Source organism: Dermacentor silvarum, chromosome 1, assembly GCF_013339745.2.
Source record: "Dermacentor silvarum isolate Dsil-2018 chromosome 1, BIME_Dsil_1.4, whole genome shotgun sequence".
NCBI lineage: Eukaryota > Metazoa > Arthropoda > Arachnida > Ixodida > Ixodidae > Dermacentor > Dermacentor silvarum.
In genome coordinates, this window is record NC_051154.1 from 216,706,000 (window position 1) to 216,732,579 (window position 26,580).

A 26,580-nucleotide genomic window follows, 5' to 3' on the forward strand; every position below is an offset into this window, starting at 1 on the left:
AGTGTACAGCTGCAGCATAGATTGCACAGGTGTACCCCAGGATTTCCCAGAATGGAATTTGAACTCTTGATCATTTGCAGATGAGGGACTGTGCGGTAGGTGCAGCGTTCAGAAGTTTGGCCATCCTCAGTTTGCGAGAAGAAGCACTTCTCGGTAAAATAGTCGCATATGAATGTATACATCTGACCAGCAACTCCAACAGCCTCTAGTGAGCTTAGGATGGATTCATGGGCAAAGTTGTCGTATTTGCTCGTTTGACGTATAGTGAAAATATAATTGATAGGTGTTTGAAGCTTTTTTTGTCCTTGGACACACACTCTGAAAAAAGTTTACACTCTTTGGGTTGTATCTTGTCCCCAAACAATAATCGTCATCTGCCTTGCTTGCGTTTCCTTTCTTGAAAACTCGGCGCTCGCTACTTTCCTGTCGAGAATGCAATGTCACGTTGATAACGCGCGTGCCGTTCGTGACTAGCAAGTACCGGGCTCGCAGCGTTAAAGAAAGGAAATGCGGACAAGACAGATGACGATTATTGTTTGGGGACAAGAAACCACCCAAACAGTGTAAACTTTTTTTTTTTTAGAGTGCATGTAACGAGACCAAAACGTCAAAAAATTCAGAGCCCTTCCCCTGCCGAGAAAAGGGGAGGTAAGCAAAGCTTGTGGCAAGACGACGCTGTCGCAGGCGTTCCGCTTCGTTTACCCTAAACTCAGGGTCCGCGGCTCTTCGCTGACGTTTCGCCTGGGCTTCGGAAGCCCTCACGCTGGAATCGGACGACGAGCTTCGCTTACCTCCATTTTCTCGACAGGGGAAGGGCTGGTGATTTTGTCTCTTTGGGTCCCACGTGTGACAAGGCTATAGCCTATAGTTACAGGTCCTCAAGCACACAAGTGTATGTGCCATTGAGCTTGGACCCTTTCTGCATTGTCACGAGGATCGGCCCACTTTTCAGCGTGACACCTCCACCACGACCACCCCCAATACCGCCGACAGTTGTGAGCCTATAAACCTTCGCTTAAAAATGTTGTCGATGGAAGAGCCACCTCGCCCAGAGCTCTAAGTACCATTCCAGGTGAGCAAGTATCATTCTGTTCATCTCTTTGACGACGCAGCTGGAAAATGCAGTCGGACGATAGGATGATAATCTGAGTGGAGGCTTCAGAGATTTCAGAATGGGGATCAATCGGCTCGATTTCCACTTTAGGTGCGATGCCATTGGGCCATGACTCATTGTAGTAGTCGAGCAGCTCGCCACGTGCAGTATGTCCACGGTGGCACAGGGCAGCGTAGGGTATATGGTGCCGATGACGAAGGATGCCTGCAGTTCACTTACGCAGCGTCATACTCCTCTAGTGAAAATTAAAAAATTAAATTATGGGGTTTTACGTGCCAAAACCACGATCTGATTATGAGGCATGCCGTAGCGGGGGACTCCCGAATAATTTGGACCACCTGGGGTTCTTTAACGTGCACCTAAATCTAAGTAACGGGTGTTTTCGCATTTCGCCCCCATCTAAATACGGCCTGTCATGGTCTAGTGAAAATGAGATGTTCATTTCTGGTACGCATTTCTCAGGTACGACATTCAGAGCTGCGTCACTGATGGTGTTCGTAGCGCCAGGAACTCGTGCGCCGAAACTTTTCAGCCACCTAAAGCAAGCTGCGAGCGGCGTTGGCAGATGGCCAGCGCAGAGAGAGCATTGTTTGCCGTCGGTATCGGAAGGGCTACTCTAGCAAGCAACCTCGGGAAAAAAAAGTATCCCTGAAACAGCAGAAAGTAGCGGCCGGGATGAGAAGAAAATAGCCGTGATACCCTATATCCACCAGGTGCCGCACAGTCTGAAGAAAATAGAATGCCGAAGAAACGTACGGGGCGTCTTTTCAGCCCCCAACAAGTTAGCCTCTCTTTGCAAAAATAGAAATTCGATAGAAACTAGAAAGCCGGTTTGTGGCAAGAAGCACAAAGAAAGATCGTCGCATGCGCAGTAAGGGTGGTCCATCGGATTCTGCTATCCTGCAGTAATAACGTACTTATTGTTTTTTTCGTAGTTACATTAACAGTCGTGAACAAACAGCTGACATAAACCAGATAACATCACTCCCTCAGTGTCTGCGAGTTGGGGTACCGCAGGAATGCATACTTGGCCCCTTGCTCTTTACAATTTATTACAATGACTTACCCCAGATTCTAACGTTCTGTAATATGCTAATGTATGGAGATGACACTGCTGCAAATACAGGTAACAACATCGAGAAGGTAGAAGAAAAAGCACAAATAGGAACTTGCTAAGGTTTCCGATTGGTGTATTGAAAATAAGTTAAGCCATTAATGCAAAAAATTGTTTTTCCTCTGCCCATTTCATGTCTCAGTACTTCGCATGCCAGCTTGCCCAACACAGAATAAAACCTTTGGCGACTTTAATATGCCCACTCTGGGGAAATATATATGCCAGCAGGTTGGTTCAATTTATCGGTGTAAAACTGTGGAGGAACATGCCATTCGAAATGCAGCAAGAAAAACAGCTAGAACATGCGTTAAACAAAATACTGTTTTCGGCAATTATCCGGCGAATAAATACAAAGTATTCATTTCATGTGTACGCCCATATTATGTACATATCTTTTTGAATGGCTACTGTTTTTTTTTTTCCTCGCTGTAAAACGGATAAACATTTATTGAATGTTTCTTTTTCTTTGCAATAAAGTCAGAATCGAGAGCGAGTTTTCTGTTTATTAGTTAACTGCTCTACGTAACTGTTATGTAAATTTTTGTGCATTTTTCCCTGAGTGTACTTTTGTTACTATTTCAGTACTTATACAGTCATATGTTAATAACTTCAATTACTGCCAATTGCATTTTTGTAAATGGACCCACTACTAACCTTTGGCTGTGGGGTCGTACAGTGTGCGCACACAATTGTATTCATTTTGTGAATTTTCTGAAATTAACTTCAAACGTAAACTTGATACTTGAAATGCTACATAGCGCAGACCGGCAGATACCTCAATGATCGCTTGAGAGAACACAGAAACAAAGCGGAAAAAATGTATCAGGTGATGGTTTTCTAGCATTTCCCTGCAAAACGTGTACATGCAGCCCTCTTCTGGAAGGCACCGCTATTGTAGACAATAGTAATCTGAGACTAAGGTTAATCATAGAACTTTAACTGAAAGGATCTTCTCATGCCACTGACCAATGCATCCGTCAAACTTTCCGGTCATTGTCCACTAAAAAACTGAATTATTTCCGCATGCCTTGAGAGATGGCTACATCTGCAATGCTCGACTCATTTTTGTTTTTTACTTGTGAAATACTTTTCATGCTTCGTGCCGAAACTGTAGCGCGCACAAAGAACCAAAAACACAAGTAGTTTACAAACTAGCGCTTCAGTTTTACCATGAATAATTACCAACATGCCCAGCTTTCTGTTCTTTTGATCTTTTCATAATTCCCTGTTATATAAGGTAGTGGCACTGAAATATCTGTACACGTGGTCTTGTTTGGGTATAGGTACAACCTGTTCCAAAATAAAATGTCGTTGTTGAACATTCGCGCTTGTGTGTGTGCGTCATTTCTTCTTGAGCCCTTGTTCTCGTTGCGCTACACTTCATGCAATTCCAGAGAAAGCGTTCCTTTGATGCGAAGATGAACGAAGACCCGTCACGCCAGATTTCTACACAAATATTGCGGCTCCCCACCCAATAAAGTTAGAGCTAAGATAAGGCGACAAATTTTCCTGAAAAAAACACTTTCAAGAGAGATTCCAGACCAGTTTTTTTTTTTTTAACTTGACCGTATTTAAAGAGGGTGAAACAGCGCGCCCTGTAACTATTGCTCGCCTACGCGAAACCATGTCACTGAATGACACAGGCTTTGGACGCATTTGGTGCTAGACATTCCCAGAGTCGGCCGCCCGTCAACATCACATACCCCTACAAATATGGAACGTGTGAGGCAGTTGCAAATCACCATGTTACTGTGCACATGATATCGAAATCTCTGAAATTGAGCAAAAGTCGTCTCTCGCACACTGGCAAACGAATAGAAAGAAACCAGACGAACAATTGCTGCTGATCTTTTGCTGCTGAACTTCTGGTGCTATAGCACCAGAAGTGATCCCACCTTATGCTCAGTATCATTGCCGGAGATGAAAGTTGATGCTACCCGTATGACCTTCAAACGAATCGACAAAACGCTGAATGGCGAGGCCACGGTTCACCTCCCTCTAAAAAAGTGAAGTTGCAAACATTGAAAACAAAGGTAATGGTGATCGCATTTTTTATGTTGGAGGCTTGATGTACCATGAATATATATATGCCTGAAGGCGAGGCAATGAACCGAAACTGCTACATTGACTTGCTAAAACTATTGCGGCAAGGAAAGCAACGGCACCGTCCTCATTAGTCATCTGGACAGCGGTTCGAACTTGTTGGTCCACACTGCTGCATCAGAACAGAAATATCCCCTCCAATTACGCACCGCAATTTCTGCTTTACCACATCCTCCATTTCGTCCGATCTGTCGCCGTATGATTTTTTTTTAGCCCTTGTGAAATTGGGCCACTAAAAGGGATAGCGTCATGAAGATATGGCAGCAATTCAAACTGCTGTGACGAATGTGCTGACGATCATCCCGGGGCCCGGGTGAAGCTTTTTCTGCGTGCTTCCATGAGCTCCTGCAGCAGCGGTGGCAGCTGTGAGTAGATAGCCGAGGGGGACTACTTTCCCTAGCCCTACAATCATTAGTTTGTAACTTGAATAAATGTTTTTTTTTCTTATGAGTTCAGGCCGCGAACGTTCTTGAAAAAGGTTGTGAAAGCGAGAGCCCGCCAGTTTTCTTCCATCCTTCACCCATGGCAGCAAGCGCTTTGAATTCCGTGCTTTGAGGCGCTATGCGACATTGTACCATCTGCGGGATCAGCCCAGGTCGTGACGGAAATGGTTGTAGCGTTTCTTCGCCGAAGTACAAAAAATCAGTCGTCATGTTGTCGCCGTCATACCATCGCCGTCCCCTTGCTGCTGTCGTCATATATACACATGCTGGCATCACGCAAACAACTGCTCACCTTACACAAACATGCTGGTCAATCTGATAAGGTTTTGCAGAACCCCAGACGACGCTAGATTGACTGCCCGTGTTCGGCTGAAGTATATCGCGGAAATATTTCACTCCCTTCCTTAATTTAACAATTTATATAGTTGTGGAGAAGCCGGCAACATATTGTGCTTGTTTCCACCATCTCCAATCTACACAATAAAATTATTACTAACTCACAGATGACCGCAATATGCTTCGCATAACGATTCGCACAGTGCTTTGAATCTGCATAATTTTTATTCATTCTTTTTATTTAGTTTCGTTTCTCTTACATCGAAACGCCAACTTCACTTGGCTATGTGTATGCGAACTGTTTTTATATATGGTTGATATGTAAAGCGGATATGGCGTTTATCGCTACCGAAATGGAACGATCTTCTTGTAGGAGACATGCAAAGCTTTCAGCAGCGTTCGGTTGAAATGAATTGACTTTCATATAAAAATGAATTGTTCTTGGAGCACTCCTTTTTCTAATCTATATTAACGACCTTCCTAACTGCCTCAATTTTTCAACTAATAAATTGTTCACTGATGACTGTGTTATCTATCATAAAATTACTGACTCTTCTGACATTAGCAAACTTCAACACGATCTTAATAATGTGTCACAGTGGTGTTCTAAATGGTGCACGGCATTAAATACCGAAAAATGTAAAGTCATGCAGGTGACTCGTCGTTCTAACACCATTCCTACGCGCAACTATATCATTAACGGTTATCCCTTGTCACCTGTCACATGCTACAAGTAACTTGGAGTTCAAATCGCTAACAATCTGTCATGGCACGTCCACGTAGACGACATTCTAACAAGGCTAACGGCGCGCTTGGCTATTTGCGTCGGAATTTTAAGTCTGCACCATCTTCTCTTAAAACTCTCTCTTTACAGAGCACGTGTTAAACTGAAACTGGAATACGCCTCTGCGATCTGGGACCCCGGTCAGCTGACTCTTATTAATACACTTGAAAGTATTCAGAATAGAGCCGCTCGTTTCATTCTTTTTAATTATTCCCGTCATACCAGCGTCCTGTCGATGAAGAGCAGTTTAAGCCTGCCAGATCTTTCAGTGCGTCGTAAGTGTTCCCGTCTTTGCCTCTTCGATAAAATTTCCATTATAACCCTGTTTTGAAAGAAGCTAGTTTTGCTCCACCCACCTACACTTCATTCAGGTTACATTAGACCAGAAGTATAAAGTAGAAGTTTCTGCCTCCCTTACGAACATGTTTAGCGATTATTTCATCCCTAGGACAAGTGCTGACTGGAGCCACCTTCCTGCCGCCATCGCTCTTATCCCGGACTCTGTCAAATTCAAATCTGCTGTTTACAATGCCTTTTCTTGAACAAATTGCATATGTATTTTTTCTCTCCCACTCCTCTCTGTAACGCCATCTGGCCTTGAGAGTATTTGAAGTAAATAAATAAATAATTAATTGAATAAATAAAGCGGGTGTGTCTTTAACCCACGATTATTTCGAAGAAAATCTGTGACAGTAAGCGACGCGCGTTGAACGCTTGGCGCATGACCAATATATGGTGTTGAGACATTTGTACTCACTGGTGCTCTTTTGTTGTGTTCGTCTGGTTCTTTTGTTTGTATCGTGAATTGAGATAGTCCAGATGTTCTGCCGTAAGAACAGAACGGCGCTTACCTCCGCCGACGGCTTCTCCGTATACCCCGAGACTCTCCTTAAATGTGCGACCTTTGTTGGGCTTGCCGGGAGGGACGTCTCAGTGAGGAAGCTGGGGCTGTGGGAAGCTGGGAAAGCGGACACGAGACAGAACGACTTGGAGGAGCAGGTGCGTAAACATCTTATTACGACCGCTCTGACGAGATGTTAAGATGTTATAGAAAGTGCTCTTATTTGTATGACTGTAACTTGAAGAATAAACGACAGTATATACATCAAACGGCAGTGCCTTCCTCAACGATCATCAACGACAACAACGATTAAGTATTACTACAAAACTATATATGGAAGTTTACTTCCTGGACCAACGTCAACTTTATCTTTCATACTGATCTTTCTGCGACAAGACTAGGTTTCACATCGGAACGTCGGGTTGGCCTGAGTTCTTTTGCCAACTTCGAAGCAACTCTGGGTCACGAGATCTTGGGCCGACGTGCAGCCGAGCTCAGTTTGTCGACAATACTTCGGTTCCCGATGAAAGACCGATAAACTGCGGATGATCTGAAGTTGTTCAATGTCCTTGAGTTATCTTCATTATAGGCTGTTTTGAGGACAAGTACAACTGTAACAGACTTCCCTTATAACGAATAATATTTAAGCAAGGAAGGAGTTTGTCGTGAGCGGACTTCGATCTTGTCACCCCGATTATAACTGACGCTTCTATACAAAAAATATCCGATACTGGAATTAAGAGAGGTTTGTTAGAATCGAAGCTAGGAGATATTTAGAAAGAACAGTAGTCAGAAATATCGAGGCGCTTAGTTTTGCGTTATTTTGTATTTTATCCACTCAAGCCTCGACATCACTCTGATCCTGCTATCTCTCGGTGATGGGTGCTCTAATTGCGCACTCCACGTGGTCGCGGTAGCATATATAAGGCCGAAACTCATCCACCTCGATGCGCCAACATCCCACGCGTGATACGTCACAGCGTATCCCTTACCTGAAATAATTTTTCAGTGGCTGTAGGGTCATTGCGGCATCGTTAGAAATCACCTTGCCGATGACGCTGTTCGATGTGCACACGGCGGAGCGCCGACAGTCCTAATACCCCTGCCGAGAGTGGACGTTGCAAAAGAGTTTCGCCATTTTGCGCGTAATGTAATTCTGGACCGCTGGAATACTCCACCGAGCTCCAACCGGTGCTCACGACGTGAAGCGAATGCGTCGGCTGTGTGTCGGAGCAGCCTTCCCTAATTCATGCAGCTGTCGCATTGAAATGACAGACTCACCCACGTGCGCTTAGTGCAGGTATAAGGAGACTATTGATACCCACTTCTGCCACTGTTCCCGCTTCGACGAATAACGCCGCAGTCTCCGGTGTGACGATCGGATTTTTACCGAAGAAAGCCTGGCCTCCACCTATATAATCATCGCAGAAAGCCACACCGGCTACTCCAAGGAGAGGGCTTCTCTCTCCATATGGTTTCGACGCCTTACCTGTCCTGCGGTCTCGTCGTCGCAAGTGCATGCTGCTCCCCGACCGGCGCCGTGCCCCTTCAAGCACCTCCTTAAGTTCCTGGAGGACACGGGACTGGTGTCCAACTTGTAAATGCGCCGCCTGCCTGCCGCTGTCAGCCATAGGTCCTGTGACCGCGGCAACCTGCTTTCTCTCTTTCCTCTTTATGACTGCCTTGCCCAAGGCACTACGTACATGGCACTGCGTCCCTAAATGGTCCGCAGAAAATAGCGCGTCTTCCTTTCCACAGTCACTCTCTGCCTCAGCTCTTCTGCAGTATCCGAAGGCGACAGGCTTGACTTCTCGAGTATAGACATGCTGCACCTTGTCTGCACAAGTGATTGATATGAACGCATGCTTTCTTTCTGTCTCTCTCACTCCTCCTTCCAACGTAGCCAACTGTACAAAGCCTGCTTACTAGTTAAGCCCTGTGCCCCCCCCCTTCCTCACAAACACACGCACACACATACGCACACACGCCCACACACACACACGCGCGCGCGCGCGCTACCCATAGAGTTAATATAACTGACTCTAGAGGCAAAGCTGGCCCGAAAAAGAGGGGACGGCTAGGGCGCCGTCATCTTGTCGGCGCCATCTTGTAACTCGTCAATGTGGCCAGCGCAATTATTTTTGAGAGATGAAAACAAGTATAAGTTGTCTTATGCTGTGTCAAAAAACGAATACCTGATGGCATTATGAAGGTGACGTGTGAAATTGGCTTACAGGAAGCGCTTGCTAACGTAATTTATGCAATTCACGATGTACTCATTCATTCAATAACGCGAATTTCGGTTTCGGATATTTTTATTTGTGTTTTCGGATGCGTGGTAGTTTCGTTATGGGTGTTCTGTGGTTTCGTTTGGTATAGTTTAGCTCTGACACGTGATCGCGCGACGACATCGGTTGACGCGATGGCACCTTCGTGCCTATTGTGCAAAACTAAAGCTCCAGAGGGCTCTGGCATTTCCCTTCACACGTAAGTAAACGTCTCTGACTTGTTCAGATCATCACGCGAGTAGACAGCTTTCGTGATTCATCGCAATCGTTCGAGAAGCATCACAGTACAGCATTTTTTTTTTTTTTACATATTGCTCGTCAAGTGACACTTGTGACAGCAAACAGGGAAGCCTTAACAGCTATACAGTATTTTCGCTAGTGCGTGACCGTTGAAAACCACATACCGCCGGAAATTTTAACATGATCATCCTTGGGTTGCGTAAATTCCAGCTGCACGGCAGCACGGCCAACACATCCCACACCCACGCGCACACGGCTGCATACACACTACAAGCTATAGGTTGCCAGATTAAAACTGACTACTATCGCCAAGTCTAGCAAGCGTTTCAGGAGCTGGCAACATCAGCGTATCATAATGGCGGCGCTCTTGCGGTGACCGATATAATGGGCGGCTAAAATGCACAAGTAAATGGGCGGCTAAAGTGCACAAGTATCTCTACATGAAAAGCGTGGACACAGAATGGAGGAAGAGGTCAAGGAAGTTGGCAACCAAGTACAGGATAATCGAAACTGTAAATAGACAACCAGGGGTCATCAGAAAGAAAGTGAGAGAAATAGAGACCGTGAATTGGGTACAAAGAATGGAAACGAAAAGGACAATGGAGATTTACAAGAATGAGAAGAAAGAAATTAGAAGGGAAAATCTGTACGATAACACAAAGGGCAGTGCCTTGCTATTTGAGGCTCGAGCCGGTTGCCTAAGGACGAAAACATATCGGAACAAATATTCGGAACTAGATGAGACATGTGTATGCTGCAGTAAAGATCCAGAGACAACTCAGCACATCCTAATGGAATGCGACGGGATCCACCCAGCGAGAACCGTAGGTAACGTGCAACTCCCAGAAGCGCTTGGGTTTAAAGTGGAAGGAAACATAAACAGATCAGCCGTAGAGATCAGCAAGAGACGATTAGAGTACTGGTGGAAAAAAAGCAGGGAAAAGATGGATACGACCTGATCTCTTAAAATCATAGGCAGCGGTACAAGCTAAATTTTTGAAAAAGAAAGATAATGAGAGGGGGTATACAAAAATGCTAGATAAAGAACATGTGTAGTATACCTGATTAAATCAAGCAGGCTAGGTGACTATTTGTCGCCACCCCGTTTCAAAGGGGATGCCAATAAATCATCATCATCATCATCATCATCATCATCATCATCAGTGCATGGGTACATTCTAGCCACTGTAGCATGGGCCCTATGGGCAGCTTGTCCTCTAGAGTCAGTATGTTAACTCTATGGCGCTACCCCTCTGGTGATTGGAACGGAGTAACGTCGATGGGAGAGTGAACAGGGTGAATCTATTCTTGCCAAAATTGTGTTTCAGAGTAGGGTAGTTTAATTCCTGTTTGTTCGTACATTGCTGCCGAGAATAACATGTCAGCGTGAGTCAGTTTTCAGACATGTTTTCACTTATCTCTGTGATTGAAGACAAGAGAACGTCTGGCAAATGAGTTCTGCAGAAATCCGCAAGGTGGAGCAAGTTTCATTATTGTCGAGGAAAACGTCTGAAGAAACAAGTTATTGCAGAGCACTTTTAAAGAGAGCCGTAAACACGTCAATACTCATGCCCTGGTATGCCATGACCAAGCACGAATTGGTCAGGTCAGCCTTAGGAAAGTAAATTGTGCTATGCCGTATAGGGATTGGCATCGTCCTCACGTCGGCTGTCTACACGGGTGCGGATGTTGGGCCATTTCTCTTGTCAATCTAGCCAACCTTGTACATTGCATGGTTCGCGAGACATTTTCGGATGACCCCGATCTGTCGAATATTTTCGCCCAAGAGACTACAAAACAGATTTTTGGGTAGACTGCATAACTTCGTAGCCACGATCATTATGTTTACAGCTGTCACAGAGCGCAAAACATATCGTACACGGGTGACGTGCAGTTCGTGTAATGAATAATGAATGATAACTTTATTTATAATCCGGCGAGTTATTCGGGGATTTGGGCGAATACCCCTGCCTAGGTGTCGGCCAGGAGCCCTTGAGCTCTGGCGCCTTCCTCGGCCCGCTGGACGGCCCAGAGTTGGTCTTCGAGGGCGGAATAATTAATAATTATTCAAGATGGCATATGTACGATGACGAAAGACTGACTTATTACCTTTATCGTGGTTGCAGCAGTATGCCGCCGCATATGGCGGCAAGGCAATTATTCCAGCTTCTTATTCCGGCCAGCCTGTTACGAAATTATAAAATGGCCTTTCTGCCTTCTTGGCCACAGGCAGTGTCTCGCCAGTTCTGTACCAGCATATAGCTGGCTCCCAAACTTTGCCCGGCTTTTGCCCACATATGGCTGGCCGAGATAATAGACAGTTTTAGTTTAGCGTTAGCGTAATAGCGGGGTTACGGGAAATAGCGTTACCGTTCCGCAAACGAACTTTGCAGAAAGAGAGTTTTAGTATAGCGTGATAGCGTAGTTTACGTGCGGGACGCTATTCCATTACGCTTTGAATTTCGCATACACAGGGCATGTGTGCGTGCGTCCGGAAAGTGCGATAGGCAGCGCAATGGAAGCCAGGAGCGCGTTGTATTTTTACTTCACATGTCCGTCGATCTGCAACGAAACAGACAAGCAGTACAAGCTGTCTACCATAGCCTCCGAAATCCTCCCATCTCAGAGGTCATATGCCGTCGTCGCGCCTATCTCCCGACATTAGCGACAGATGGCGCTCACATCTCAGAAAAAATTTCTCTCGTTAGGCTTAGGCGCGTTCGAAACGAGAAGCGATCTCGAAAATTCCTCAAGATTAGCCATAACACTCTCTCGGCGAAGCGGCATGAGACTAAACAAAAGCCGTTTACGCAGTCATTTGCTACGAACGAAGTGAATTCTACAAAAACAACGCGAAATTCAGTTCGAAGCGGGCGACCGGGACCGCCGCCATGTTTTACGTACACTACGTACACCACGCTAACACGGTAACGTTAACTCTGAGAAATAGCGTGCGCACGGTAAACGGTATGAGTCGGTTAGCGTTCTGCGCATGCGCACTTCGATCCCGCTATTCCGGTACGCCCGCTATTCCTGTAACCACGCTAAACTAAAACTGTCTAATCAATCTATCTCCCCACATTTCGCCAGCTATCGTCAGCCCTCAACCACTTCCGTTTAGAACGAGCGACCAGTCGCCAACGACGTCACCAACATTCGCCGGCACCATACCCATGGGAGCCACCATAATTGCTCAAGTGACGGCGCCCGCCATTGAGCGCCTTCTGATTGGCATTTGCTGGCTTGTTTACAATGACCACGCTGGTCGCAGGCACAGCTCAGCCAGCCGCTATTTCGACCACCATGGTGAGCTGTGAGCGGGTAGATGACACAAGACTTTGGCCAAAGCTGCAGAGGCAGTATAAGTATACATTTCATTTCCCCATTCTGCCTGCGCTGCCATCTTAATAGTGCGTAAGCCTATACCGGCTGAAGGCGACGAATGTAAGAGCCTGATGTTTGCTTTTACCTCTTATATCTTGGTCTTTACGGCAGTAGATTTGTAGAGTTGTTACGGCCGTGTGCATGTTGTCGCCGTTAACTGTATGCGCAACAACTTCGTTTGATAATATGCGTGTGTGTGCGCGCAGGAAATCATTGTTTGCGAACTGCTCCGAACACGAAGGTTATTTCCGTACGCGCAACTCTTGTCACGAGAGCTGATCAGATATATTGGGAATAGTTTTCTGATTACTTAGATATAGCGCGCAGATTAAAATGCATTCGTATACGCGTAGGCAAACATGTTGCAAGTAATCGCTCGCCTGCTGTTTGATTCCCGGTGCAGACAGAAAACTCGTGGTATACCTGCCTATTGTTCCGCGTTTAACTTCGCTATTATGGAAAGTGAAGTTGCTCGAGTATGTCGGCAGCGCTTGCCTGTGGAGAACTTAGCGCTGACTTGCGTGCTTATCGACGTTCAACATTATGCCAGTGGTGGTGGTGGTAACGCTGCGTTGTTTCTTCAGGTGGTGTTAGCCTGGCGGTCACTGCTGGCAATCGGTTGCCGGTCATTGCGCTGGCGGTAGAGCTTGTTGTGCTCGCCTTGCGTAAATGTGTGCATGTCGGACGGCCCTAAATACGGGTACTCATTGTGCAGCTGAGGCGGATGAAGCTCGCACACTCATCTCAGACATTCAAGGGCGCTATAACGTAAAATTATTCCAAACTGTTTTGATTCCAAACTCCTGACGTCAAATATACGTAACCACCGACGCAAGCATCGGGCGGTGACCCGCAGCGTTGTCTGAACAACCCAATCAAACACTCTCCTCGTTTATAGGAGGTCACCTTTGTTCGCTTTCAAAACCAATAACATTGTCTACACTAAGCGGTTTTTCTTATGTAATTGGCAGACAAGAGGCGAGGAGCACGCTCTAGTGAGAGGGTTTCGATGGGGCCGAGCCAGCACAGTGAAAATAGATAACCGCATGAAGAGGGTGGTACCCGGTTTCTCCGACTGGTCCGCGTCGCCTTACTAGCCACTGTAGCCTTACTTAGCTTGCGGTGGCTGGTCGAAAATCGCGGCAGCGTGCAACGGAAGGATAAGAATGCCGCTAAAACGGATCCTCAGCAAGGAAGAGTAGGCAGAGCGATGTCGTATACATGCCGAAAGGGCTCGATAACGTTTTACTGCTACGCAAAAAGGTTTATCATGCGCAAATAAATACATGCTCACCGGCAGGTGCGAGTAGCGAGGGCCTGAGCGATCGGCGGGCAGCCATCTTCTATTCCTTTCGGAACGGGGCAGTCTGTGGCTATTCAGAAAAATGTTCAGTTTTGTTCGGCATATTAATGCATTTTTTTTCGCGTACACGTCACTTTGACGTGGTGAGTTTTCGCGGTTTTGTGAGGCCGCGTGACAGACAGGCGAAGTGGGCGTAGCCAGTAAACATTGGACCAATAGCAGATGGCTAATGGTCAAAAGGCGTCGAATCAGGAATGATTATTTTTATTTGTGCGGTTTAATCAGGCATAATCAGTGTGTACACATTATATCAGATGGGGAGCTAGCGCTGTTTTCGTGACGTCGCGTGACAAACAGGCGAAGTTGGGAATGGCCCGAAAAATGTTTTGTCCAATCGTGGAGGCTGATTGCAGAAATTGGAATCAAAACAGTTCGGAATCATTTTACGTTATAGCGCCCCAAGTCTCTACCGCATTTCCTGCAGTTCACGACAGAGCACGTTTTCTCACTGCTCTTCCAAATTTAAATAAGCAGTACTAGGTCACAGTGGCGCACCCACGAGGGGGGATTAGACCCCCCCGACGCGTCCAGCCCCACCAGTCCAACGTGTACCTTCAGTGCTCTGTTCACATTGTCATTACAATTCAGGCGGTGGCTTGAGGTCGAATTTTCCTGATTAACAAAAACACTCATCATTGCCTTGTATTTATTCATTCACTCCTAAATTCAAGGAGGGCCAACCGCGTGCTCTATGGCTTTGCGTTGAATGCCATTTATAATTATTAGGCATTTTATTTGCTGTTCGATTCCTCTGGCTAAAGCAAGGAATTTACATAATATGCAAAGTGCTTGCTCCCTCTCCCCGACAAAAATTCACCCCCCCCCCCACACACACACACCCTTCCCCCTTGGCAGAGGTCCTGCGGGTGCGCTACTGCTCGGTCATTCTTGGCCTGTCGGCGGAACGTTGCTGAAGCGACGGGCGGCGGCTGATGCCTGCTTGCTCGCGATTAGCCATTCTACTCTCGATTCAGAAGGCGTTCAATGGCGGCGGGCCTGTGGCGGCCCCTAGCGGTGCGATGACTGCCCAGTGTAAAAGGTCAGACATGGTGCAAGAGCACCGCAGTCGCAGACTCAAGCGGCAGGAAGGAAATCATGAAAGGGCCTGACTTACCACTGCGCACTCACTTGCGCAAAACTCGGAGTGCATAGCGCAGATAGGCGCCTGACGAAGGCGCCACGTGCAGCATAACTGAAAATTATTGGCAGACTTAAACTGCAATGGCGTTCTTATTGCACTACTCTGGCTTATTACACTCGCGGGGAACACCATGCAATAACTATTGTCCTCGTTTTTCGTTGCGGTTTACACTGCACCAGCTTTCTATACGGGGGACATCCTGCACGGGCGTTACAGATCAGCTCGTTAAATCGCTCCCACGGCGGCCAGTGGCATTAATAATTATTGGAGCCCTCTCCGCGTCACGAATCACGGCGCGCTGCGCATCACCGAATTAACTTTCACAGCCTCCTCTATCCTAGTTCCGGATGAAACGAAGATTAAAAGAAAGCGGGAAAGAAAAAGCGCGCTGCTCGGCATGAGCGCGTTTCGAGTCACGCGCGCTTCCTGAGCCAGGCCTACCGTACATCACCGCTCATAAGACGCGCGCTTGACGGCATCGTGTTTCAAGCGAGCGAGCGCGAACCGCGACGCCCTGAAGTTCAACAAGTATCCGCCGCGGTGAATCCCGACGTCGCTCTCGAGTGCACGCGCGCTCTTCGCCGCCGCCGCGACGAGGCGTTTCGCCGCAACAGCTCCGGGACGGCCTTCTCCAGTGATTACACCCGATCGGGTTTCTTTTTTGTAATAACCTCATCAGCGGCGCTCGCCTTTAACGACCGCAATCCGAAAAATAAACGTGACTCCCTGCGGCTAACACAATGAGGGAGCAGAGCAAAGCCAAGGGCTCTCTCCGCGCTCTCCGCGGCAAGAAACTCGATAGAAGAAAAGAGGTCCCCCTTCCACATCAACCTTCCTCGTCCTCGACGCTCACGGTTGTACACGCGTAGCTTCAAAAGAGTAAAACCCGCAAAGACTCACGCAGAAACGTGACTGGGTGGCAGTGGGTTATAATTGGAGAACGTGCTAGAGAAGAAGAAGGGGAAAAGAAATCGCGAGATGCGGTGTATGTGTTTATGGTGGACGAGTGTATAGCAAGATATGAAAGACGAATCGAGGAGATACGATGGAAAGAAGGTAGACAAAAAAAGAAAAGTTCTGTACTCACGTTAAAAAAAAAAAAAAAAAAGCAAGAGAAGACGGGCAGAAGAGAAAACGTTTATCGGAAAAGCGGCCATTAAAATAGAATAAAGGGCTCAGCGAAGGCGAATAGATTTCGCCTTTATTAAAGAAACAGCCACCCCGCGAGAGAACAGGCGGTTTGGGGAGAGACGAGAGTGAACAGCTAGCGACGACGAGTTGCCGAGAGAAGGAAAGTGAGGGAGAGGAGAGTGGGATTTATTTTACTTTTTAAGCGCACGCACGCGCGGACGGGAGAGAATTTCGCGGGAGGAGGAGGGAGCAATCATCCAGTTAATTATCCAAATCCTGTTCTTTGCAGCAGCGGGATCAATAAGAGCTCGGCGGAGGCGGCCCTAATCGAATGCGTTTTGCGAGAACGCGTCCCCTCGCTCTTCGCGGCCGACTGTTCTGACCTCCCCCTCTCCTTTCCTAGCCTCGTTGCCAACGGCCATGACGTCATGGCGTCTGTCCCGCGGCTGCGCGCTGGCATCTAGCGTGCTTCGCTTTTCCCATAGACGCTCAAACTCCGTGCCCAACAGCCTCCCCCCTCCGCGTCCGCCCCTTTTCCCCTAGCCCTCCACACAACGTTTCTTCATCAACTTCCTGACGAAACGAACGAATCGTTCCAAATACGGAAAAGAATACGAGTGCACATGTGTCGCCATCTATGGACAAAATAATAAAATGCATCCCTTCAAGGTTTGTAGATGGCACTACCGTGCAAATACGCCTGTGCATCATCATGATGAAAAACGACAAAATTTGTGTAAGAATGAGATAAAATGAAGTAACATTATTTACAAGTTGCAATAAATTACCTTATATTTATTTACAATATACTTTCTGAGGGCTAGTTTGGCTCAAAAAGTTGCTAAAGTAGTTACCTTTCATTTTGCTAACTACTGCATTGTGCTAATTATAATAAATCGAATCGCAAAGAATGGGAAATATGCTTTAAAGTTAAAGATGTAGCTACTGGCTACGTCACTCCCCGCGCTGGTTGAGTCAGCCGGTCCGACCGGACTTGTTCTTGCCGTAGTGCTAACAACTCTGTGCACAACAAACCGTTTCGTGTTTCTGTTGAGTGACCGAAAAATTGTCTTCAAGTTGCAGCTCAATAGATTTGTCTGCTGAACGAGTCAAGATTTACAGGCTAGATAAGTCATAATGATCGAAATTACATGCAACGACAGACTGGGGAAAAAAGTTCGGGTCAAGTGCAAGTATCCTTTTTTTGGCGCTCCACAGTCGGAGTGTGCATTACAGCGATTGCTTTTGTCACTTTTAGTAACACTGAAAGTTATTAATGCGCGCAAATATTTTTTGAACAATTCACTCCTTAAAAAAATGCTACAGCCAAGATGACACAATTGGAGATCTGAAGAAACTCATAGCGGCGCAAACGGGAACACGATGGGAGAAAATCGTCTTGAAGAAATGGTAGGTGCTGGTTTGTTGCTTCGCGAAGGGTTTCAATTACGTAATATTCTGACGCGTAAACGGTATTTCTTTTTAATAATCACAGGTGTCATTGCTTCACATTAAGCAATACAATGCGCACTGCACATTAGCAGACATAAGACGTGTTAAGCAAGCGTTATTTACACAGTGATTAGCCCAGAACGTTAGCTCGTATAGGAGTAATACTTGTTCTGTTTCGTTTGTTTGCGTATTCGTGATACGCCGTGTGTGATTTACAGGCGGTGAAAGCTCCTGGCCATGCCTGTAGGTGTAAAAGGTTGTTGACGTGTTGCTTGTAGATGATGTGCCTGCAAGCTTTGCTTTTGTGTATTTTTACAACAAAATGCCCGCGAAGCAAAAGGTTCTATTTGTAGGTTGCCATCAGCTTGGAAATTTTAACGTGCCCAACGTCATGTGGCCATAGAATTCAAAGGTATCGCCCTGTAGTATTTACTTGAATACCGTCTTCGATTTTAGGCCGATATCTGTAATGAAGAGCTTCTTCGAATGTTAACCCACCGGGAAGAATAACAATAACAAAACTGACACACGTAATATTCTGAGCTACTTCTGGAATGCTGAGTCTTTGTCATCTGTGTCAACATCACTTAAATTCTTTTTACTTTTTTCCTCCCACAAGTGCATTACCATGAGCTCCGTGCAAAGCAGTTTAAATGCGGCATTTCTGGAATGGTTGTGTGTTCATTTCAGTAATTACACTACTCTAATAATCACTTCAGTGGTATGTTGTTCAAAACAGCACTAATCAAGGACTGTATTCTGACTCCTATCCCCACAAAAGCAATCCTCGCCAGGGGGGGGGGAGGGGGGGTGCAGTGCTAGTAAAATGGAAAAGCATTTTAGTCAAAAAAGCGAAAAAGAGCCGGGTGCCTTTCGTTGAGTGGAACAGTGCTCTGTACCACTCAGCGAAAAGTGCTCGGTCATGGCCTGATGCACTGGCTACACAGAACAAAAAAAGAAGGGGAATTTGTAGGAGGGTGCCCTTAGCGAAGCTTAATTACTTGTTCTACTTTAGAATGTGGAGTTAAAATGAAATAAACATTAAAGGGACATCCCCCCTCCGAGGTACATACAATATTGTTTAGCGGATACACCTGCATAGCACTCGTAGCTGCTGCAGAAATACTTCCCCACCGGGGCTGACTGTGCTAATGGATAGTGCGAGTTTAGCATAAATTTGTGCCTAAATTTACTTATGAAAAATCCTTTAAAATACCACTTATTCTACTGAGACTGTATTCTTCTTTGCTTAGACACCTACTATTTCTGGCTCGTCTTCATTTTACTCTCTTTTCAAGTTTACTCCTTTCAAGGTGCTTCTTTCAATTAACTTCACTTAAAAATGTGAATAATCTATTCTTGTATATACCTATGTGGCTACATATGCAATTTACATTGCACGTGGCAACGCATACACATATCGCTGCAGTTCTTTCTACATTCTCAAAGTTTGAATTTCTTGTGTTTTGTGTGCGCATTTATCTTTATAATGCTAATCTTGACATCCATTTGACGAATGGACCGTGACATGGTCCTCTATATTTTCAATTTACCATTGTAACTGAGAATAGAGAGGCCTATATTGTTATTCACACAAAAAAAGAACTGGGCTCTCCGCGCACATTATAACTGGAACTATCAATTTGAAATTGCTGCCTTTAAGCCCCTCCCACCAATAGCGACCTCTGTTTATTTTTTGAGCATTGTCCTTTTTTTTTTTTTTAAGAAAAAAGAAAAATTAATTGCACACCTGTTTTTGTGCCTGTTAATACAGTATTAACATGTAAATAAGTGCTTTTGATGTGATGGGCTGAATCGGAATTTGTTTAGTGCACTCATTACTTTGGACATTAAAAATAATAATAATAATTTATCATTAACTACAGAAACCAATTCACGCTGAAGCAAGCCATGAGGACAAAACTGCTTCATTGCTTGAAACAAGAGGGTGGGGATGGTGTCACAGCGGGCCGCCGTCCTGGGTGTCCTGGGTGCCACTGACTCTAGTGGCGCCACTGACTATAGGCAGGCAGTTTATGTTTGATAGCCACAACTTTTGAAATTTAAAATGTTCTTTGTAATCTTACAAGCATAAAAGACAAGTATAAAGCTTGAAATATAGGAAATTGTTCCACTCTTGTAGCATAGAAACATTTTGGCCCGCAATTTTTTTTTTCATATGCAGATTTTTTCAAACCACCGTGGATGATTGAAGTTATTTTTTTACAGAGAAAATGGTTTAGGAAATTCTCTCTTCAGATAAAATTTTTCTTTGAGTGAGTGTCATGTAGATATCTGTGAAAATTTTTATTTGCTATGCAAGGATGTGAGCACAAATAGTGTCAAGTATTTGTTTAAAAGGGCCAGGGCATGGTCCTCTAACTATTCTCAGTTTATCATTGTAACTGAGAGTAGGGAGGCCAATATGGTTTACACAAAAAAAAGAAACTGGTCTCTCGGCACACATTATAACGAACTATCAATTTGAAATCGCTGCCTTTAAGCCCCTTCCACTGATAGAGACTGCCGTTTTGGCATGCATTATGTGGCGTTTTGAGACATTTTGTGCAAGAAATTCATGCTGCAGGCAGGGTAAGACATGGTGAAAGCTTCTGTCGACATTCCTGATTTGCTCAAGGACCTTTTGGAAACTGACAATGAAACTTTAACAAAGTGAACACTTAATGCTTTGAATAATGCCACCTAACTTCCAGTGTGTTTTTCAGTGTCATATATTGTTGCCAAATTGTCAGCCAGCAAGTTGTTGGCGCTTCTTGGCTATATGTTTATCAACTATTATTGTTAGTGGTGCAGTGTGACAGGGCAGCCAGCAGCACGTTTGTTGTCATGTTGTGGACATTATCGGCCAACTTGTTAAAAAAAGCGGTGCTGAAGCAGTTACACACCAAGAAGAGATCACCGCGACTTTGTGTCTGTTCTCTTTGTATGTTGTTTATGCTCCCCTGCCCACGTCGGTGGTTTTTCACCATTCCTGTCTTTAATCAGGTACACTGCATGCACAAGGTGATGGTGAAGCGTGAGATGCAGTCCATTCTTCAGAGGCTGAACACCGGGAATTGCAGTTACACTCTCACGCACACGTTGCAATATGTGGGCACTGTCATAATTGACTTTCACTCAGAGCACTTTTCAAAGCCTCTAGCATTTCTATAAATTGACATGTTAGAACGAGCCGCTATGGTGACGGAGTGGCTAGGACGTTCTGCTGCTTTGCATGAGGTCGCTGGTTCAATTCCTAGCTACTGCAGCCATGTTGATTCAAAAGAGCTTGCGTGCCATGGTTTGGGTGCACATTAAAAAACTCCAGGTGGTCAAAATTAATCTGGCTCCTCCCACTGCAGCATCACTCATAGCCTGTGTGTTGCTTTGGCACCTTAAACCCAATAAATTGGTCAGTTTTTCGAACTCCTATTAAAATGGAGCACCAACACAAGTCAGCTGCAGTGTGATGAGAGCCCATGAACAACGAAGTCCATAAAAATGTTGTAGATGTTAAGAAAACAAAAACAGAAGCATCATCTCCAGATGACCTACTACAGTAATGTCGTGCTAGCATGTCTTTGTTAAAGATGCTGCCAGATCCTGTTGGCTAGGTTAAACTGAAGCTGTGTTCAAATTTTCCATGTACAGTGGCAGTGGAAAGAAAAAGATTTTGCACAAGTGACTGGCGGGAACCAGATTTGTGTCACTGTGTGTCCAAAAACAGTGAAATTGCGATACACAGTGCCACTGTTTAAGAAATGGCAGATAGTGAGAGTGCTGGTCTCTTCTCATGTTTGCTGTGCAAGGGAGGCCTGTAGTGTTTTACAAAAGTGATTGTGCGATTGTGAATTTATATCATGATATTTCCATCTTGCAATCATAAAAGGCGAAAAATAATTCATCTCAAACCGCAGCTGCCTACCAAACTACCCTCAATTGTGAGGAGTGGGAACGGCCTGGTACTCGTGCTATGACTGCCACTTACTCCAATTTTATTGCTCTGATCGCTGCTTACTGGTGCTAATCTTTTCATTGTGATGGCAGTTATACGGACTCTCGAGGTAGCTGCACGGCGTCGACGTTGTTGTACTGCCCCAATATTGTTACGCGAAGGACGAGTCAATTAGACGAGCAACTTTTTACTGATTATATTTACAACAACGGTTGCAGCGCTGACCGGTTCGATTCACAGCGCGAGCCCAGTTCGTTCTTCCTCCTCTTTTTTTGAGTGATGGCGCCCACGCGCCTTTTTCAAACAATCAAATACCACACGTGTGTAGCATAATCCCCCGGCAGCAGAAGCGATGTCCCGGAGCGTCTAAATGTCATCACTGTGAGGGTGATACTGCTTCAGTCGTGTAACGTGCACAATATCACTGGACTGGGAAGCAGATGGGTCGTCAGGGGCGATCTCGTAGGTGACTGGACTCATGGCACGAAGCACTCGGTATGGGCCTGTGTAGCGAGACAGCAGTTTTTCTGACAGGCCGACCTGACCTGATGGAGACCATAGAAGCACCAAAGAACCAGGCAAGAAGTGCACGTCTTGGGTGTCGCCGGTCGTACAAACGCCTTTAGCTCTCTTGGGAGTTCAGAAGGCAGTCACGGGCAATTTCCCTTGCGTGGGCAGGGCGGGTGATAGCGTCAAGTGCATATTGACTGGTCGGTGCTGCGTGAACAGGAAGGGTTGTGTCAAGGGGCAGTGCTGGTTCTCGGCCGAACAGAAAGAAAAATGGGGAATAACCGGCTGGTGGTCGTGGCGCGAGGAATTATAAGCAAACATGACAAACGGTAGAGCGAGGTCCCAGTCAGTGTGTTCTAAGAGACATACTTCGCGAGCATGTCTGTGAGAGTGTGATTGAGACGCTCCTTGAGGCCATTTGTTTGCGGATGGTATGATGTCGATAGCTTGTGCCTTGTGGCACAGGACTGCAGGATGTCTGCGATAACTTTTGATAGGAATGTCCGGCCACGGTCTGTGAGAAGTTGTCACGGAGCTCCATGTAATAAAATCATGTCGCATAGAAGAAAATTGGCGACATCTGTGGTGCAGCTTGTAGGAAGCGCTCGAGTGATAGCATAGCGCGTGGCGTAATCCGTGGCCACAGCGATCCACCTTTTCCCAGAGGTAGAAAGAGGAAAAGGGCCAAGTAAGTCCAAAACAACCCGAAAGAATGGCTCCACGGGAATGTCGAGTGGTTGAAGGAACCCGACAGGGAGCGTGTCTTGGTGTCTTGCGTCGCTGGCATTTCTCATACGCTGCTACTTATCTTCGAATGGAGTGAGCAAGCCCTGGCCAAAAGAAGCGTCGGCGGATTCAGTCGTAGGTACGTGACACACTGAGGTGGCCGATAGTGGGGAGGTCGTAAAGTTCGTGGAGAACATCCGAGCGAAGGTGTTTAGGGATTACAAGGAGTAATGCTGGGCCGTCGGGGTGAACGTTGTGGCGGTAGAGTACGCCATCTTGAAGTATGAATAAATGAAGGGAACTGTCGGCAAGTGACGATTCCAAGCAGTCAATGATGATACGCAAGGACGGGTCACGGTGGTGCTCGTCGGCGACATGGAGCAGTGGAAAAACGGAGATAACGCAGGCGTCGGTGTCAGTATCAGACATAGAGGTCGGGTCTTCGACTGGGTAGCGAGAGAGGCAGTCTGCGTCCTGGTGTTGGCGTGCTGACTTATAAGTCACTGTGTAGGGATATTCTTGTAGTCGGAGGGCCCAACGACCGAGCCGGCCATTAGGATCCTTGAGCGACGAAAGCCAACAGAGCGCATGATGGTCTGTGATTACTGAGAAGGGCTTGCCATATAAATATGGGCGGAACATTGAAACGGCCCAGACGAGAGCAAGACATTCGCGCTCGGTAATCGAATAGTTGCGCTCTGCAGTTGTCAGGAGCCGACTAGCGTAGGCTATAACACGGTCGTGTCCGTGTTGGCATTGCGCTAAGACGGCGCCGATCCCATAACCACTGGCATCGGTTCGGACCTTTGTAGGTGCGGACGGGTCATAGTGGTCCAAGACAGGTGTATTCGTGAGAATCGTGATAAGGCGTGAAAATGCGGCAGCCTGAGGGGAACCCCACGTAAAAGGCACGTCTTTCTTCAGAAGTTCAGCGAGTGGTCGAGCAATTGCTGCGAAATCTTCCATGAACCGTCTGAAATAAGAACAGAGCCCCACAAAACTTCGGACATCTTTGACAGACTGAGGTTCACGAAAAGCCGTTACTGCTCGAACCTTCTCCGGGTCAGGTTGTACTTGAGTACTTGTACATGAGTTTAATTGGAGCCCAGCCTTGCGGAAAACATCAAGGATAGCTGCGACGCGCTCAAAGGTGCGTCTGAAATGTAGGATAAAACACAAGGACGTCGTCTAGGTAACAAAGGTAAGTTGACCATTTGAAACCTTGAAGCAGAGAGTCCATCATCCGTTCAAACGAGGCAGGGGGCATTGCATAAACCGAACGGCATAACCTTGAATTGGTAGAGGCTATCTGGAGTGACGAAAGCGGTCTTTTCTTGGTCTTGGTCATCGACGGAAATCTGCCAATAACCAGAGCGAAGGTCTACGGACGAAAAGTATTTGGCACCGTGAAGACAATCAAGAGCGTCGTCGATTCGTGGTAAAGGGTAAACGTCCTTTTTAATGATTCTGTTTAGGTGCCAGTAATCAACGCAGAAACGCCACCTGCCATCTTTCTTTTTGATGAGCATGACTGGTGACACCCAAGGACTCGACGAGGGCTCAACAATGCCTTTGGCAAGCATCTTGTTTACTTCCTGCTGAATAACTTGCCGCTCTGCTGTGGACATGCGATACGGTCGGCGGTAAATGGGAACAGCATCACCAGCGTTTATCCGATGCTTAACAAGGGACGTCTGACCAAGTGGTCGATTGTCAGTGTCAAATATGTCGCCGTAGGAAAGCAAAAGGCGATATAGGGCGGCTGCTTGATCAGGTGCGAGGTCCGGAGCGACCGTGGGGCGTAATGGGCCGTTGAGGTTCAAGGCATCCTGCGGGTAATCGGGAGGATCTGGAGACGCATCGGCTGCAAAAGCAGTGAGGTGGTCATCGGTCACTGACCGGAGCATGACCGCCACTATGCCTTCAGGTAACACTTGCTTCGTCAAGCCAAAATTGATAACGTGGAGGCACATCCGATTACCGGCAAGGGTTACGACGGAGTGTGGCACAGAGATGTCGCGCGCCAGGAGGACAACACGAATAGGTGCGACGACATAGTCGCCATCAGGCACGGTTGCCGTTGAGGCCAATTTGACAAAGGTTAGGGCTTTTGGAGGTAAGCGAACAAACGCTGTAGTGTAGAGGGTGTTCAGTTGTTTGGGGCGAATGTCTGAAAGAAGAGGAAGCTCGAGGCACAGCGTACCGGTGCAGAATGCGTCATCAGAAAGTCGAGCCCGAAGATTAGGTCATGAGAGCAAAACTGGTCAGCACGGTGAACAGGACTGGAACTTGGCGGCCAGTAATTCCTATGTGAGCAGTGCACGTACATCTGACAGCAGCAGTGGCGCCATTGGCAATTCGTATGGCTTGAGTGATGGCGGGCGCAATAACCTTTTTAGAGGCGACGACATAGGTTAGCGTCATTACGGACACTTGGGCTTGTAAGAGTTGGAGTCGGGCATATTCTAAGGGGTAGCTGGCCCATGCCGTTGTCCGCCTCGTCCACACTGAAGACGTTGAAGTCAGGAATACGTTCTCATCGAGAATGAAGAGTATTGGGTTTATTTACAGTATTTACATGAGAAGTAATCAGTCTAGCATGACTGGGTCGGAGCATACTAGATCGAAGCACTGGCTACATCTCAGGGCAGATGGGAGAGCACTCTATGGCCCGCACCGTCTGCTTAAAAGCCCTTTGTCCAAGCTGCGGTCCCACCATCCTCCAATCGGAGCGTCTAGAGTCACCGAAGGTCCGCCTTGAGGGCGAGGGTGCGCATAATCCCCCGTTGCCTTCGTTTCCCGAACACATTCGGAGAAGTGCCCTCGGGCACGCACTGCTCACTCCCCCACATAAAGGAGGGGATACTCGTAGACAGGTGGCTTCGCGCCTGTATGTTGTTCCTGGAATGGGCCAGCCATCGACGAGTTTGTTTGGAGAATGGCCTTGGCAGCCGGCTGGTCTGTCGAGCGGCCGGGAGAACGCGTCGTAGTAGAGGCCCTTTTCCAAGAGTCTCCTCTTCCTAGTGTCGTGACACATACTCTTAGAAAGGTGTAGAGGCATGGTGTCGCCGCTGATCTTTCCCAGCGGGACATTTTTCAGCCTCCCGAAGCGATTCGTCACAGGCAATCAGGAGATACTTCAATCTCGCTGCCCCCGCTGGTCGCCGAACAGGCTCCAGTATCAACCAATGCTGTCAACAGAACACCATCTATGTCTACTTCAATTAGGTTCGTGTTCGTGAGGAGCCTCAACGAAGAATTTGGACAGGACAAACGTGATGCAGCACTACCTACAAAAGCTGCATGGCCTAGTTTTCCGTCCGGCAGGTTGGCGAGGAAAACCAGTGAGGTTGGGGTGACGGGGAGCGACGGCGTTGAGGCGATGGCGATTGCACAGAGGAGCGTCTGTCAGGGCCATCAGAAGTAGGGTACAGACAGCGAGGTGAATAACAGCAAGCGTCAGCGTATGGGCGAGGAGCAGGGAATGAACTCCAGTATGGCGGCATCCAGGGGGTGAGGCAGTGGCGGGATACGTGACCCAACTCGGCAGTGGAAGCAGATCGGTTTATCGTCTGGGGTTCGCAATTAAGCAGGATTGCGTGGTCTGAGAGCGAAATACTGGTCATTGCAGGTTGTGGACATAGGAATGGTGCCG